The sequence below is a fragment of the Poecile atricapillus genome, chromosome 12 (assembly GCF_030490865.1).
Source record: "Poecile atricapillus isolate bPoeAtr1 chromosome 12, bPoeAtr1.hap1, whole genome shotgun sequence".
Classification (NCBI taxonomy): Eukaryota; Metazoa; Chordata; class Aves; order Passeriformes; family Paridae; genus Poecile; species Poecile atricapillus.
The window spans coordinates 19,040,409-19,056,648 of record NC_081260.1 but is presented as its reverse complement, the minus strand read 5'-3'; positions in this window follow the sequence as shown (position 1 = coordinate 19,056,648).

Genomic DNA, 16,240 nt, shown 5'->3' with positions numbered 1-16,240 from the left:
GGATAGTCCTAATTAGAGCTGGAAGCCTTGGTGGGGAGGAAGATCTGAGCCAGGTGATGTTTCAGTCTGGAAGGATAAATCCCCCATTCCTGGCTGGAGCTGGGAGCTCTGGCTCTGCCCAGGGCCGGCGGCTCACGGGCTGCGGGCGAGGAGCAGCCACGGAGCAGGGACAAGAAACTCAGGTTAACAAGACCTGCTGGGAGGAATTTGCTGCAAACAAAAAGGTAGATGGGTCTTTCTTTCTAGTTCCAATGTGTTCTGTGTTGACTTTATGAGCTTTTCCCAAAAGAACACCCCCTCATCTCGGTGGGCAGCGGAAGGAAATCACGAAGAAGCTGAACAGCAGCAGAAGGGTTGATGCTGTTGATGCCTGCCAGGACCAGAGCCAAAATCCCACACGACTGAAAAACAAGCAGTGGGAATCAGAGGAAGGCACTGCAGTGTCAGGAAAGCAGGATGGACTGCAGAACACATCATTTTTGATGAAATAACCCCCTTGAAACAAACTCCAACACCCCACTGGATAAAGCACTGGGTGCTCTCAGCTGAGCACACAGGTCAAACGTGCCCAGGAAAACATCTGCTCTGAGAGAGAACAAATATCTGCTCTGAGAGAGGGCAAATATCTGCTCTGAGAGAGGGCAGATAGCTCTGAGAGAGGGGCAGATAGCTCTGAGAGAGGGCAGATAGCTCAAAGAGAGGGACAGATAGCTCTGAGAAACAGCAAATATCTGCTCTGAGAGAGGGGCAGATAGCTCTGAGAGAGGGCAGAGAGCTCAGAGAGAGGGGCAGAGAGCTCTGAGAGAGGGGCAGAGAGCTCTGAGAGAGGGGCAGATAGCTCTGAGAGAGGCAGATAGCTCTGAGAGAGAACAAATATCTGCTCTGAGAGAGGGGCAGATAGCTCTGAGAGAGGGCAGAGAGCTCAGAGAGAGGGGCAGAGAGCTCTGAGAAACAGCAAATATCTGCTCTGAGAGAGGGGCTGTGCTCTGCCACTCTGTCACTTTGGGTTTGGCTCCTGTGGGGAGTGCAGCAGGACAAAAGCTGGAAGGGCCATGGAGTTACCCCTCAGCAATGTGGGAGTGTCCCCTCCCAAAGTGGGTTATTGACAGGAGTCATTCCTGATGGGAATTTACACCCTGAACAAGTCCTGAGATCATTAATTAACCAAATGCACTCATTAAATAACCCAAACCCAGAGAGGAGCTTACCACTGCTGTGAGTTAGAAATCTATTTATCCTGCCAAAATGTCACATTTCTCACACCCTTACTCCATGGACATGATCCTTGATGTTTTTCAAGGGGTTTCTCTGATACTCCAGCTGCAGCAGGTAAGATTTATAAAAGCACACAATATTTTATGTCATACCTTTCATCCCAAGGTATTTCAAAATCTTAAATGAAATTGTAATTTGGACAAATATAATTTATTACAGCTCTGTAGTGCACCCCTACTCTGTGGTGGGATGAAGTAACCATTATTGCAAAGACCACAAGAAAAAGAAAAATTCTGAAGTGACTGTTAACCTAAGTGCAGATTAATATCAACAGCAAATCGCTTGGGTATTTCTTTCAGGATTGACTCAGGAAGTCTGAAATAATTTCTCACAGGCTGCTAAATGCCAGTTAGCAGGAGGCCTTTTGCTTATTTGTCTGTCTTCTATATGAAGAAAGACTTTTGCCTACCTGAGCTAGACCCAGAACTGTCAGCTGCTCCCCAGTTCCTGCATAAACCACTGAGGTGTCCAGATCCTGACAAGTATTTGAAATTAATATTTGAAACCATCTGGTCAAGAAAAATATACAGAAGCTTGAAAAAAAAAAAAAGACAACTGGCAGGAGACAGAGGCATAATTATTTCAATTTGAGCATCCACACTGAGGCAGTGCTAAGGCAGGACCAGGGGAACCAAGAATTTAATTTCTCTGCTCCAAACTTTCTGCCACTCTGGAAGAATAACTGCGACTGCTGCTGTCTGAAAACGCTTTCAGCAAGAGCCTTAACGCTCCAAACGGGCCCGCAAATCTCATTCCTGCATGGTTTTTAAGTTGTTTAGTTCTGAATCAGCAGTCTAAAAGTGTGTTTAAACACTGCAGGTAACCATTTCCCATGGAACAAATAGGGAGGAAATCAGGTTATAGCGAGGGCACCCAGCAGGACTCTCCCACTGTCTGCTCAGTGTCAATGTAAACTGATTCCTTTAAGAGAGACACTCGGGGAGAAGGGAACAGATTGTGGGAAACATGTTCTGCATGCAAGAAAGAGCCAGGAGATGGAATGCTGGATACTATGAGATAATTATGCACGGGGAAGAAAAGAAGAATCAGACAGGGTAGCAGCAGAATAACAATATTTCAGGAGATGGGAGCTGTACAAAGCAGGCTGACTTGCAGCAGCACAAGGCAGATAATAGATGAGCATCCTCTCTCACTCTGTGCTCACTTACTAATTCATGGAAAATAACTGCCACACTGCAAGTTTCTGATGGTTTATCATTGTTCAGGCCACTAAAACTACTGGTTTTGCCAACTACTGAGTTATGAACTAAACAAGAAACATACTACAGAGAACTGTAAATGTTTATGCATTAAATTTAAAAAAAAAAAATGCTTTCAGATAGACTAAAAAAAAAATGGATTATGACAGCTGGAAAATTGAGCAAAGGTTGCTGTAATAAGCACAAAATAAAACCTACCTAGAAAGATGCTAAGTAGGCACAAATCTGAGCTGTGGGCAGCCCAGAACCTCTCTGTTTGTGACCTTCACTCTAGGGGGGCTGCAAGGAACAAAATCTCACTGGCTACAACCTCATAACACAGCACCTCACACCCCCAAAAGTCTGAGAGCACTCAAAGGAGAACAGAATGGAAATGGGAAATAGAAATCAAGATATTTAGAGGGCTCTCCACTAGTTCTAAAAGGGTCTAGCAGAACATGACACCTTCAGTCTATCAAAAGGGTCGTTTACTTTAGTGATTAATGTAAGATAATGACACTTTAGGTAGGAATTTTTGTTGTTTTGTGGTTTTGTACTAAGAGTTAATAAAGGGGCTACAAAAGTAATGCACAGCCAACAGAAATGGCCCATCAGAAAATAGATTTGATTCTCCTCTATTTTCAATTATTGGGAATTTGAAATTTCAGCTCTTCATGAATTTCTTTTTTAGCAGAGAGAATGTAATTAGAGAAGAGAAGCTGAAAATATCTACTGGGAAAATGGGAAACAAAAGGTACTGGCAAACACAAAAATCAGATTATATGTATTATATATATACACACCTGGGCCAGGTGAGGACTGAGGATCCCTTTTCCTTTCCTGCATATGAACAGGCAAAAAGAAGAAAAAAGTCCTTTAAACCAACTCATTCTTGAAACAAACATAAGGCTTCCATGAGCAGTAAAAGTCTAGTCAAGGAATTTCTTGAACCTTAAAAGAGATGATTTCTAATTTGAATTATCACTAAGCCTATGGCAAGGTCTGAGCTTTTGTTTCTCTCACTTCTGAATCTGCTGCTTCCATTCTAAAACCTTTATAAACAGAGCAACAGCACAAAGCCAAGCAGGGGTTCAGCACTGTCTATAACATGTAAATATCATGAAAATAAACCCTAAATTTAGATTATGACAGAGAAACAGCCATGATTTTGCTTGGTTTAAGGTTTTGCTTCAGGAAAAAGGAGAAGGAACATGGCACAACCCATCACTAGACAAGACTCTCAGTGTCTTCCCCTCAATCACAAATTCAAATTATCTCTAAAGAGCATGAAGGCAAGGGGAAATAAAATCAAAAGAGAACACTGTGGATGGTCAGCAAAGAATGGCAGCTGCCCAAATGCCATCCTACCTGCAGGTCTCCATCACATCACCCAAAAGCCAGAGAAATTTGGAATATGGGGTGTGAGAGGGAAAGGGTGACTACAGCAGGAGCAAGGAGCCCTCAGGGAATTCAAACCACAAACCACAAAACACAGATTTCAAAAGTGGAAAGGTCTCAGGACTAATGAAGTGAGAGCAAACAGGAGCTCTCTGCATTGCTGAAAAAGTAGCCAACAAAATTAGGGAGCAAATGAAACACTCATGGAATGGTTGGTAATTAGCATGGCTTACAAATGAGGAGTGTGATACTCAATCACAGAAAGCAGCAGCAGAAGAAGCCCAGATATTGTAATTGCAGGAAAAGATAATCATGTGTATAATAAAGTAACAAAGAAAATTGTGGTAACCAGGAGATCAGAAAGGATTCTGCAAGGGATAATACAAAAGAGGGAGTAATACAGAATAATTTCAGAGACCAAAATGAGGAAGCTGGGGAGAAAGAATGGTGAGGGAGTAGGAGGGATTTTGTAACATGCTGGATGGAGTTGGGTTTTTTTATTTTAAAGACCAAGCTAATTAGACACTGAATAGTCATCTAGAACAAAGGTTAAGCATCAGCTGTTAAGACAGAAGAGAGCACTCAAGGTGAACCTATCACAGATTTCAAAGCTGCAGTAAAAAATAAAAAGAAGATGATGGAAAACTGGCTTAAAATTTTAGGGACAGAAATAGCACACAAAGTGACAATTTCTCCTGTGGTTTTGTTATTGTTGGGAACAAGTGGTATGCATACAAATCATGAAGTAAATTTTTTGATGCACTTTTAGAAAGAATGTATCACGGTGCAGTAGCTTACAGTTAATGGAAATATTCTAATTATTGAATATATGTGAAAATAACATTGACACGAGTCAAAAGACTTTTATCTTGTAAAATGTACTTGGTTTGCTTTTCTGCTTGTTATGACATGATTCCTGGAAATGTGATTGCAACCAAATATTCGTGTTAATGCTGTCCAGGCCCTGCACACCTCAGCTCCAAAGCAGAAGGGGAAATGGATCCTACATGAAAAATAATTCCTCTGGGTAGCACCATACATCATAATCCTTTAGTCTGACATCCCTATTCTTCCAAAACTGAAATATTTGTGTAGTCCTATGGTAATTCTGTGTGTGTTGAAGAATCTGGGTGGAAACTCAGTCCTGTACAAACACCAGAGACAAAAACCAGTTCAAACATTTCCCTGCTTTGTGTGATCACCCCAGCAACTCAGCCCAGTCCCTGCCCAGGCTTTGGGCAGGGTCATTTTGTGAAAGGTGCCTTTGTCAACCTCCAGGAGCTCTCTGCTCTGCTTTGGGCTCCTTCCTGATATCCTTCACTGCCTCACTGCTTCTTTTTATCTCTTTTGCTCAAATAGAACGGCATCCAATGAATTTATACTGTATGTATTTATTAGAAACATCTGCACTTCTAAAACCTTATAAAGACTTTCAAAGTATCCCATAAAAATAAGTAAAAGCATCATCAAGTTCATGGGGATTGTCTGTATGTTTTAAATTTTTTTTTTTCAGTATTTTTTCTAAGGAATCATTTTACTAAGTGTAAAAGAAATCTATGTATAAATAATTCATTTTGTCTGAATGCATATTGGTCATTGAAGTGCAACTTATCTTTATTTTGAGAGCCTAAATGGACTTCAGATGTTCTTTTTTTGATATGTTGTAAGGTGATACATTTCTTCTACAAGAATTATGGACTCTCTATTTCTCACTACATCTATATATTTTTGTATCTTTTTTCCCTAGGAATATTTAATGAGATTTTTTTTTTGTTTGTTTGTTTTCTTGTTGTGTTGAATTTGGGGTTTTTTAAGTGGGAGTTATATTTCACAGTAGCACAGCAAAACCCAGGCCTGATGCAAAGTGGTCCAAGCTCCCACGAGGAGGACGAGCCACGGGATCAGCCCAGATCTCCCAGCACTTCACCCACTCATGTCATGAAAACCGCTCAGGATGGAGACAGCCCAACCTCCCTGCACAGCCTGTTTCTATGTTTGACTGCTCCAGGAGTGAAAAAGCAACAAAAAGAAAAGTTATAAATGTCAAAAGAGGCTTTGATTCCACCCAGCAAGCGCCGCTCTGCCCACTGTCTCTCATCCTCCCACCGCGGCACTGACGGCAGCACGGGCAGGATGCTCGCGGCTCCCTGGGCCTGCCCTGCCTCCTCCAGCCTCAACAAAGCCTAAACTCAGCCCTGCTGACCCCACTGGGGCACTGAATTGTGTTATGGATTGTGTTATGGATTGTGTTATGGATTGTATCATGAATTGTGTTATGGATTGTATTATGAATTGTATTATGGATTGTATCATGGATTGTATCATGAATTGTATCATGAATTGTGTTATGAATTGTGTTATGGATTGTATCATGAATTGTATCATGAATTGTATCATGAATTGTATCATGAATTGTATCATGAATTGTGTTATGAATTGTGTTATGAATTGTATCATGAATTATATCATGAATTGTATCATGAATTGTATCATGAATTGTGTTATGAATTGTATCATGAATTGTATCATGAATTATATCATGAATTGTATCATGAATTGTGTTATGAATTGTATCATGAATTGTATCATGAATTGTATCATGAATTGTGTTATGAATTGTGTTATGAATTGTATAATGAATTATATCATGAATTGTATCATGAATTATATCATGAATTGTGTTATGAATTGTGTTATGAATTGTATCATGAATTGTGTTATGAATTGTATTATGGATTGTATAATGAATTGTATTATGGATTGTATTATGAGTTGTATCATGAATTGTATCATGAATTGTATCATGAATTGTATTATGGATTGTATTATGGATTGTATTATGGATTGTATTATGGATTGTATCATGAATTGTATCATGAATTGTATCATGAATTGTATTATGGATTGTATCATGAATTGTATTATGGATTGTGTTATGAATTGTATCATGAATTGTATCATGAATTGTATCATGAATTGTATTATGGATTGTATTATGGATTGTATTATGGATTGTATTATGAGTTGTATCATGAATTGTATCATGAATTGTATCATGAATTGTATTATGGATTGTATTATGGATTGTATCATGAATTGTGTTATGAATTGTATCATGAATTGTATCATGAATTGTATCATGAATTGTGTTATGAATTGTATTATGGATTGTATTATGGATTGTATCATGAATTGTATCATGAATTGTATCATGAATTGTATTATGGATTGTATCATGAATTGTATCATGAATTGTATCATGAATTGTGTTATGGATTGTATCATGAATTGTATCATGAATTGTGTTATGGATTGTGTTATGAATTGTATTATGGATTGTATTATGGATTGTATTATGGATTGTATTTGTCCTGGGTGGCTGCAGGGATGGGGACCCAGCTGGGCACAGCAGTCTGGCCGTGTGTCCCACGGTCCCAGCGAGAGGTGACGCTCCCTCTCCTCACCCCGGCTCTGCTGCTGTCCCTGTGCCCGGTGCTGCCAGGCTCTGCTGCTGTCCCTGTGCCCGGTGCTGCCAGCTCCTTTTTGGCAGAGCTGATTCCAGCAGAGCTGATTCCAGCAGAGCTGCTCCCCAGCCTGCATCGCTCCCAGGGGCTCCTCCCTGCATCGCTCCTCACAGTGTTCCTCCTGCCCCACAATGTTCCTCCTGCCCCACAATGTTCCTCCTGCCCCACAAGGTTCCTCCTGCCTCACAATGTTCCTCCTGTCCCACAAGGATCCTCCTGTCCCACAAGGATCCTCCTGCTCCACAATGTTCTTCCTGCCCCACAATGTTCCTCCTGCCTCACAATGTTCCTCCTGTCCCACAAGGTTCCTCCTGCCTCACAGTGTTCCTCCTGTCCCACAAGGTTCCTCCTGCCCCACAATGTTCCTCCTGCCCCACAATGTTCCTCCTGCCCCACAATGATCCTCCTGCCCGTTCTGGCCTCTGTAGAGCAACACATTGGCCAATTCCCAGACACTCCTGTCCCTGAGAACCCGATGAGAGGTTGGTCTCGTTAGCTACAGGAGATTAAACTGCCTGTTTGATAGGACAAATAAAATTGCCGCTCTCGTACATGGGTGATTCCACACGCTGAGTTTAATTGGAATGACCGATACCTAATTCCACCTGCACACATCTAAAAAATATGAGGATTGAGACTGTCAGGTATAAATCTATGCTAAAATGTTTCCCCTAAAATGAAGAGCAGATCCTGTGTCCAACAGCTCGCTCCTCTGCTGAAAGCATTCCAATTTAATCCAGAGTATTGCACATACATGGCACTGAAAACACTGGGGGAAATCAGTCTCATAATATCTGTAAGTGTGTAAAAGCTTTCTAAATAGGGTAAAAGCAAGTGAAAATATAAAGCTAAGAAGACAAGAGTTGATTATTTCCCTGTATAAGCATTAGAATACACGTTATGGCTGTAAACCACAAAGCAAACATATTTGAGGTGTGATACTCCAAGCTCAGTATTTCTGGAGCAACAAATTTGGTGAAACCTGGAAAATGACTAGATACATAAAATATCAAGCTGCAGTGTCAGTTAAGTGACAGGTAAATTAAAGCACAACAGAACAAGGACACTGATTTGGTTCAAAATTCTATGTCTGCAGCAAGAATTACATAAATAAATTGGCAGGCAGGCACAGACATTTCATATAGAAGATGACAACAAAACCAGCAGAGAGTTATGAAATCGTGAGTTGTTATTACAATTCTTGGAGACATTTTCTGACCTTCTTCAAACTATTTATACTGGGGAGAGCTCAGATACCCTGGCCACGCACAACTGAACTCTGGTTGGTCGTGGAGTCTTTGGGGACTGTGGTCCCCGAGGACAGGGAGCTGATTTTGAGCCTTGTAACCCAGTTTGTGCCTTCAAGGGCTGTGCCCGAGCTGCCAGGACAGCCCAGCTCTCTGAGCTGCTGCCATTCACCTTTCTGAAGGCTCACAAAGGCAGGCACAGGGTGCTGATGCATCCAATTTCCTCTGGTGGCTCAGAGGTTGTTCCCAACAAGCCTCGTTCCTCCAGAAGAGACAGTTCTGGCAGGAAACTGTGTGTGCTGAGCAGAAGATGAGCCAAGCTCCGGGCTGTGAACATTGACTTTACACTCGAGGGAAGGGCCAGGCAGAAAAGTCACTGCTCCAGGACATCCCTTTTGCAAGAAGGACTGGAACAGCCAGCACTGAAGGGGCTATCCAGCACTGAAAGGGTTATCCAGCACTGGAGGGGTTATCCAGCACTGGAAGGGTTATCCAGCACAGAAGGGTTATCCAGCACTGGAGGGGTTATCCAGCACTGAAAGGGTTATCCAGCACAGAAGGGTTATCCAGCACTGAAAGGGTTATCCAGCACAGAAGGGTTATCCAGCACAGAAGAATTATCCAGCACTGCAAGGGTGATCCAGCACTGGAAGGGTTATCCAGCACTGGAGGGGTTATCCAGCACTGAAGAATTATCCAGCACTACAAGGGTTATCCAGCACTGAAAGGGTTATCCAGCACTGGAGGGGTTATCCAGCACAGAAGGGTTATCCAGCACTGAAAGGGTTATCCAGCACTGAAAGGGTTATCCAGCACTGGAGGGGTTATCCAGCACTGGAGGGGTTATCCAGCACTGGATGGGTTATCCAGCACTGGAAGGGTTATCCAGCACTGGAAGGGTTATCCAGCACTGGAAGGGTTATCCAGCACTGGAGGGTTATCCAGCACTGGATGGGTTATCCAGCACTGGAGGGTTATCCAGCACTGGAAGGGTTATCCAGCACTGAAAGGGTTATCCAGCACTGGAGGGTTATCCAGCACTGGAGGGTTATCCAGCACTGGAAGGGTTATCCAGCACTGGAAGGGTTATCCAGCACTGGAGGGTTATCCAGCACTGGATGGGTTATCCAGCACAGAAGGGTTATCCAGCACTGGATGGGTTATCCAGCACTGAAAGGGTTATCCAGCACTGCAGGGGTTATCCAGCACTGGAGGGTTTATCCAGCACTGCAGGGTTATCCAGCACTGAAGAATTATCCAGCACTGAAGGGTTATCCAGCACTGCAAGGGTTATCCAGCACAGAAGGGTTATCCAGCACTGCAGGGGTTATCCAGCACTGGAGGGTTATCCAGCACTGGAGGGGTTATCCAGCACTGAAGAATTATCCAGCACTGAAGAATTATCCAGCACTGAAGAATTATCCAGCACTGCAGCAGTGCCCAGGGCAGGGGTGGGTTCACCATCCCTGGAGTTGAAGGAAGGCAGATGTGGCACCTGGGGACATGGTTTAGTGCTGGGCTTGGCAGTGTTGGGTTACTGGTTGATCTCCAAAGCCTTTTCCAACTAAATGACTCCATGGCTTGAATAAACAGCTAATTTTGAGGTTGTTAGCTGAGGGGAAAAAAACCCCAAAGAGTGTGAGGGGAAAAAAGAAGGGAAATGCAGGTGGCTCCAGCATAATTGCCACAAATGTAATAGTGCTGCTAAAAATGTCTGGAGAAACTTTCTATAGGAATGGCCAGAGACAAGGAAATGATCAAGTCAGGATGTTTCAAAATGTCCTGTCTGAAAATAGTCCCATCGTCAGCTGAGGCAAAATACCACTGCATTTATTCCCAGTCCAAACTGTGTAAACAGAAAATGTCTTCATTAAAAGGGGCTTAACGTACAAGGTGTAATCTTACACTGTAATACAGCAGGAATTTACTCACGGTCAATTATCCCATATCAGCTGGGGGCAGGTGGAGGGGGGAGGATGGAGTTCCCTGCTGAGTGCCAGTAATTCCTTAAATAGCTGAAGCTCATTTGCTTGTTATAGTCCAAATATCATTTAATTATCATAACAGTGCAGAACATGTGGCAGCTACTGACCAAAATCTCCTCTTGAATTCTCTGCAGTACAAACAGGCCAGGCATAAACCAAGAGTGGATTTGACTTCTGGAAGGTGCAGTATCTGCAACTCTGCCCAGGATCCTGATGATTTTAGAGAGCTTCTGTGAGAAATGATTTGAATAAAGGTATTGGGAATTTGGTACCTTGAAGAAGCAAAGCTACTTTAAAAGGTAAATTCTGTGTGCCTTGCACATGCAGAACTCTCCTAGACAAGTTTCAAACGAGTCCTGCTGTTACTGCATCACACTGCTCTATTCACAGTAAGGAAAAAAGAAATGTAAACATGAAAGATCTTTAGAAAGTGTCCTACCTCGGAGAAATATTTTTCCTCTTTATATTTCAATTCTTTTTTCTGTTTCCACTAAGCCTGTGGTTTTTTGTTTTCTTTGCTGAGAGAAGTTTTAGGCTGATTGCTTCCAAGAATGCCAATAATCACATATCACTGTCCACAGCATCCTGTCTGAAGCTCTGCTCTACCTAACTGCATTACCTTTCCCAGCATTTCAGATCAGAACAGCACAAAACTGCTGCTTCTCATGTCACAGGGGTGAGTTCTGCTGTGAGATTGTACGGAACAGCTAGTGAAAAGTCACTATTATCTGAATCCAAATACACAAAATAATCCTAAGTGGTTGCCATTTTACTGATAGTCTGTGAGACATGATTGTGTCATTTACTGAATTCAGCCGCTAAATGACAACACGAGCTGGAACTGTGTGAACAATTCTTTTCAGAGCCATATGTCTGCAAATTGTCTGAAAATTGCCAGCACAGTAGAGAGGGGAAAAAAAAAACAAACAACAAAACAACAACACTAAAAAAAAAAATCCTCCCAAAACAAACAAGCAGTTGCTTTGGAAATCCAGTTTGGAATAACACCACTCCACCCAACTGGAGTGACTTCCACTCCTCCCTCCAAATGCATACACGTGAATGGAGCAGGATATGATCCCGGGAAATTGCACATGTAGCTGCAGATAGAACCAATAAAAGTCACAGAAAGTGACATTTCTTTGTGTGCTGTACATCAGTGTTAATATGGGAGATCAGGATGACAGGACAAAATACAGCAAATATAGATACAGCAGCATCCGTGGAGAGATGCAATCCTGTAATCCCCCCAGAGACTCCAGAATACAGACATTATTTACACTGATTTCTAATAGAAAATACTTTGCTTTTTTGCAAGTAGAGGGATTTTTTTTTCCCCAGCAAGCAAAGCACAAGCATTTGCTCAAAGCTGAATAAAATTTTGTGACAATTACTTACTGGGACCTTGTGAGAGCCAAATCAGACAGGAAATGAGCAGGTGTAACTCACATGAAACATCATGATGGAGTTCCACCTCAAGGCATTGTACCTCAAAGTCACACAGAAGGTGAGCTAACAGGAATTTTCTGCACAGGGCTTTATTCAGCGCTGCTGCCCTCTGGTTAAATGAAAAGTTGCCACAAAACTTGAGGTTCACGCTGGTTTTGCTCGAAGTGATGTGAGCACAATGCTGAAAACATGGGCTGCTCTGATTTCCACGGAATTCAAACCCCAAATGAGGGGCTGCTCACACCTTCCCTGCCCACTCCTGCCTCTGCTCAGCCAGGATAACCAAGGATCCAGACACAGACTTTATTCTTGGCAGCTTGGCTGCATTTCCCAACAACTTCATCTGGTCTAGTAGAAGAAACAATTTGGGATTCTGCTTTCCTTCTACCCTCAGGCACCAGTTCCTCACCAGGCAGCAGCCAGAGCACACCATAAACCCCAATTTCCCTTCCCTGCACCCTGAGGAGCAGCTGGGCCACAGAGGGGCTGTGTTCACCTGAAGAACCCTCTGAGCACATCACACACCCCACAGAGGAGCTGCCAGTGAGGGTACCAGAGGCACCAAGATCCTCCCACCCCATCTGAGCTACTCAGCATTTACAACTCCACCACAAAACACCAAATGAGGGCGAGATGAGCCTTTCATGGCAGGCAGGGAGGCAGCAGTGAGAGCCTCTGCCATCCATCCCATCCCTTCTGCCAGCTGCTTTGGGCTGCCCTGGTTCTGCTTCTGGAGTTCTTTTAAAGTGCCCAAGGGTGGGCAGCAGCCACTGTCCCCTGCCAGCCTGGCTTGTGCCTTGGCCTGAGGAACATCTGTGAGTCCAGGAAGGTTTCTGTGAGCTGAGAAACCTGGGAGGATCTGCTCCCTTGGAGCACCCTGGGCTGGGTGATATCCCCGTGGGCAGCTTCTCCACAGCTGAGACCACAGAGCTTCTCCAGCTCAACAATCTGAGAGCAGCAGCAGCAGCAAAAACGGCACAGCAGCTGCCTGAAAGACCTAAATCTCCAGATTTTCAAGTGAAAACCATCCAGAGCTGCGGCTGGCTCTCAGTGCGTGCCAATCCCGAGGAAAATCCGGGGTATCAGCCATTCTTTGGGACAAAGAACATCAGCCTTTCATCCTCTCTCAAAGCTCCCCCACGCTGGGGAACAGAGTTTCACTTGCTCCAGTGTGAAAAGCTGATCACAAAAGTCACTGCTGAGTCAATTACCTGTCTTTTATTAGTGGGAGATTTTAAATAAAGTATTTAATTTGTGACATTTCTTGGTGGAAAGTGGAAAATGGAAAATATCGAGCACAATTATTAGTTTGCATTGCACGTGCAATTATTTCTCCATGTTAGCAGAGTTGTGACTATATGAGAAAACAAATTGTTAAGCCTGTACATGTGAAGATGCACAGGAAATATTTTAAATTCAACTTCCATGAGCTCATTTGAATTATTTGAGTTGTTCAAATATTATTCAAGTTACACTCATCTTATTGGCAACAGAAACAATGCCATGTGACTTATTATTTCAGATTCCTGCATCTAATCAGTGCAGCTGGAAAAGTGAATATTGAATTAACAATTGATCATTAATTCATGACAAATGGTACTGAATAAATCCACAGAGAAAACAACTGCGAACACTCACTCTTCTGGCAAGTGAACACTCACTCCTCTCTCCATCAGCTGATAGGGCCAAAATCTGCTTCATAAATTTTAGACTATATTCAGCTCTAAGTTGCAGATTAATACTGATGAAGTGGCATTTCATTTTGACACTTCATTTTCAGTGGGATGGGATGAAAAGCTGTTTTGTAGGTTCTAGCACGCAGATTTTTAAGACTTTTAATTTTTTTTTTCTTTTATTTTTAATATGTAGTACCTGATGCTCCAAAAAGAACAAAGTTTATTTTTCAGTTCACTTAATTCCATCAGCCTTGGTGAACATTTCAGGCTCGTTGTCTGTAGAGCCAGAGCCCAGCAGTGCTCAGAGTGCTCAGCTGACCTGCTGACACCCATCCCTTCTGCCCCCAAACACTTAACCCTGCCCCCCTGACAATCAGAATTTTTGCAAGTTTAAATTGCAATTTAAAATGTGTATGCTGATCAAATTTATCTTAATAAAACTGATTAGAAAACACACAGCAGAGAAATCAGGGAGCAGCTGCCCCCACCCACACAGCAGCACTGGGGAGCTGAGGCTGACACAGGGTGCTGACTTCTTCAGCTGAAAAAGTTCCAGCTGGGAGAGAGCTTTTATGAGATATCCACAATGTTTATTTTGGTATAAGATAGCCTTTTACTGGGTAGGTCACATTCATTCCTGATTAAAAGCATCCACATGGGAAATTATACACAGGACTGCAGCAGTCCAGCAGCTCTGATACAGCTCCACTGCTAAATCACTTCATTCAGACACGCTGGACGTTTATTTTCTCCCTATAGAAGTCCTCTGAAATCAATGTATTATCAAATTTACTTTGGGGGAGAGATAACTAGACCAACTGGAGGAGACTGTCTGAGCTAAAACACTACAAACATGGCACGTTTTGCCATAAAAAGGAGATGTCTGGAGAAGTTCAGCTCCAGAGTCCCTCGGAAGCAGCACAGGGAGAGCTTGGGGAAGGAAAACCACAAGTGAACACACATTTGTGCACACAAGGACAAGAAGGTATCTGCAATCCATTGTTCTCCTCCTAGCTGAGAGCTACTTGAAGCCAACTGTGCTCTGCTACAGTTCCATTTGTGGGCTTTGGCTGTCTCTGTTGGCAGCAGCCCTGCAAACACCAGCCGCTCATGATTAGAAGCAGGAGCTGGCTGGGATTGGCTTTGCCATTACCTTGCAGACACTTCCACTCAGCAGGCACAAGGGCTCAGTGCTCAGCCCTGGAGCTGTGGGATCACAGCCCTCCTTCCTCTGCACCCAGCAGAGACACGTGCTGCTGTTGGGTCTGGCCTCAAGGAACAAAAACAACAAGGCAAAGATACGGAAACCTGCCCAAATTCCTGGTTTTACAGCAAGTGTAAAATCCTGGGCAGAGGAACTTGGCTGCTTGTGAGATCTAGAGCTCAGGTCCCCAGCTCAGAGGAGAGATATAAATGAGGTGGAATGGCCCAGGATGATGAGGAGAGGTTTGCTGCTGGCTCTGCCCTGGCTCTGGGGTGACACGAGGCTCCCTGGATCTGCTCATCACCACAGAAACCAGGGAGGCTGGAGAGGGACATCTGGCAGGGCATGGGGACACAGGACACACACAGGGAATGGCTTTAAGCTGCCAGAGGCCAGGGCTGGACGGGATTTTGGGCAGGAATTGCTCCCTGGAGGGTGAGGAGCACCTGGCACAGGTGCCCAGAGCAGCTGGGGATCCCTGGATCCCTGGCAGTGCCCAAGGCCAGGCTGGACACGGGGACAGGGGAAGGTGTCCCTGCCATGGCAGGGGTGCAATGAGAGATCTTTAAGGTCCCTTCCAACCCAGGCCAGGCTGGGACTCTGTGATGAGCAATAAATTACCCCTGAGTGTGTTCTTTGCCTGGTCTATCACACCTGGGGACAGCAGCTCCTTATCCATCCTCTGCCTCTCCCTGTCCTCTGGGGGAGTTTGAAACTTCTGCAACTTGATGAAAAGCTGCCTCCTTACTAGAGGACAAAAGGAATAAATCTCCTCTGTACAAGTGCATTTTGCACAAATTACAGCTGCTAACTTTGCTGAGCTTTATTTTATTTTTAATACAAGTTGATTAAAAAAAATTTCCCAGCTTAATCCGGTTTTCATTAAAAATAAATCAAAAATATATTTCAGAGTGTGAGCTGCCCTTCAAGGCTCCCAGGCATCAGCAGCATCCCGTTGCTTTGGCAGTTTCCCTCCCTGGCACATCCACACTGTTGACCACAGATTTCAAGCAGCTGATGCAGAGCTGACCACTGCAGGCTCAATCCTTGAGTTTATCCAAGAGCAGTTGGGAGTTTTTAATTCAAATAGTCTCAGTTCCTTTCAGAAATAATAAAGGGGAGCATGACACATCCACCATTTCCTGTGATGAGAAGGCTCCAGCCCCTGCCCAGGTTCTGGAAAAGCTCTGCTGGGATGGAACTGGGAGCACTGGGGCAGCTCTCCGGAGCCAGCTGGGCACTGGAGCTCGCTCAGGTGAGAACTGCACGGGGAAACCTGGGAG